This window comes from Cynara cardunculus, unplaced genomic scaffold (assembly GCF_001531365.2).
Source record: "Cynara cardunculus var. scolymus isolate 2C unplaced genomic scaffold, CcrdV1 Un_Scaffold_8398, whole genome shotgun sequence".
Taxonomy (NCBI): Eukaryota; Viridiplantae; Streptophyta; class Magnoliopsida; order Asterales; family Asteraceae; genus Cynara; species Cynara cardunculus.
This window is the reverse complement of record NW_020204178.1, coordinates 9,041-11,091: the sequence shown is the minus strand read 5'-3', so window position 1 is coordinate 11,091 and position 2,051 is coordinate 9,041. Positions and strand designations below refer to the sequence as shown.

Genomic DNA, 2,051 nt, shown 5'->3' with positions numbered 1-2,051 from the left:
TACATATTTTAATTAATAACATGTTTTATTTTAATTAAATGTTAATTAAAACGACTAATATATGATATAATTATATAATTTATTGTTTTAAATTTGAAACATTAATTTATTAAATCATATCAAAACACAACATTTATTGAATTAAAAATATTACATATAAAATAATTTAATTTATTATATAATTAATGTAATTAAAATATTAACATTATTAATTTATAAAATTAATTGTTTTACATATTATATTTCAATGTTAATGGATGTCCACGTGGCTTGCAAACACAATTGCAAAAATTGCAAGAGAAATCCTATGTGGCACCAAATTGATTTTCTGCAATTGCTTTTGCAATTGTTTTGAAAAGCGTGTGTGGATGCTCTCAAGGGGTGCCATTAGCACTCCCCTAACCTCTCCCAATTGGAAGTAGGGAGTAAATATATGAAATGAGAGTGAGTACTTTTATGCCAGAGGTTGACTTAATTTGGCCCACCCTTTTTTTGCGAAAAAAATGTTTATATACATAATTTACAGGAATATTTTTGTATTAAGTAATATAATTGGTTCATTTTTAACTTTCCTCTATTTTTGCAAAATTTCTATTCATATTAAAAATTCTTTTAGATCAGTTGGTTTTTTGTTTAAATCAAATATATTATATGTTCTTAGTTTGATATCTAATATATGTTTATTCAGCTTACTTGGTATTTTATAATTTTATAAGAGAATGCCCATTATACTACTTTGTGATGTAGTTATTTATCCATCGTATTGGTGTTACCACTATCAAGGCTTGACACACCTCCTTAATTTAAATTTCAAATATTATAAAATGTTATGGTAAAGTGTAGTATTTGTTCTTATCAGTTTAATATCTGACATTTGGGTCATTGACCCCTCTTGATATTAATTTTATTGTTTTATGGGGGAACATCCATTATCTTAGTTTGGTGATGTGTATTTTCATGCATCGTCTTGAGCTTCCAATACTGTTTCTACAACTTACGCACCGCTCAAATTTTTACTAATATTATAGAATGTTTTTTTTATAACTTCAAATGAGATTTCAATTAAATTTGTTATAAAAATTAAAATTGTGATTTTGTCAGCTTAGATGAGATTTCAATTAAAATTGTGGTTTCAAGTTAAACAAACTACTTACATTTGTCAAACATTTGTAGAGTACATTGCAACATCGTTTTTCGAGTATAGTTAGAGATTTTAAATTAGCATACATTTATAAGATTATTTGTCAACTTATATTAAAAACTTATAATGTCAATGAATAGTTACCACACACATATTCCTAAGATTTGTGTAGAAGAAAACTTTAAATTTTAATCTATAACATTCTTTTTAAAGATGATATTATCATCATCTTTGCAAGAAGTATTACATAACCGACATATCAAAGGGGTCAATACTTTAAATAATAAATAACAATAAAAATAAGGGAAATTTATAAAAATAACCGTTTTACACAACCCTTTGCCACAAAATAACCACATTTTAGAGGTTTTGCCAAAATAACCACCCGGATCGCCCCGGTACATAATGGGGGCAATCCCCTTAAAAAATTAAAAAAAAAAAAAATTCCTCAAAAGTCGAAATTACTGTTCACCTCGTTGACCGTGTTTGACCTCGCCCGGGGGCGATCTGTACTGTTCACCCGTGAATTTTTTTTTTTTCGAATTTTTTTTTAAAATTGAAGTTGTATTTTTTTAACTTTTTTAAAACTAAATTTCATGAGGAAAAGATTTAAAAATAAATCTTTATAATTATGAAGATGCAAAAATTAATTTTCATGGGAAATCAAATATAATATCTGATTGACGAAATTTGACCTCTATTTTTATACAACAATTAAGGAGTGTTTTTAATAAAAATGGAAAAATACATAAAGTGTGTCTTTTTACATATTTAATTTTAAATTTTGCTATTTACCGGGGTCGATCCGGGTAAAAAAAATTGATTTTTTTTTCACTATAAATACCAAATTTGATTTTAAAAAAGTTAAAAAAATACAACTTCAATTTTATAAAAATTTCAAAAAAAAAAA

At 25.5% G+C, this 2,051-nt stretch overlaps 1 non-coding gene across 1 annotated transcript; it reads left to right on the top strand.

Moving 5' to 3' along the window:
• The first annotated feature begins 814 nt into the window (after nucleotides 1–814).
• Nucleotides 815–1,007, top strand: LOC112505094. Its single transcript, XR_003068322.1, has one exon. It is a non-coding gene; the product is annotated as a U2 spliceosomal RNA (small nuclear RNA).
• The last annotated feature ends 1,044 nt before the right edge of the window (nucleotides 1,008–2,051 follow it).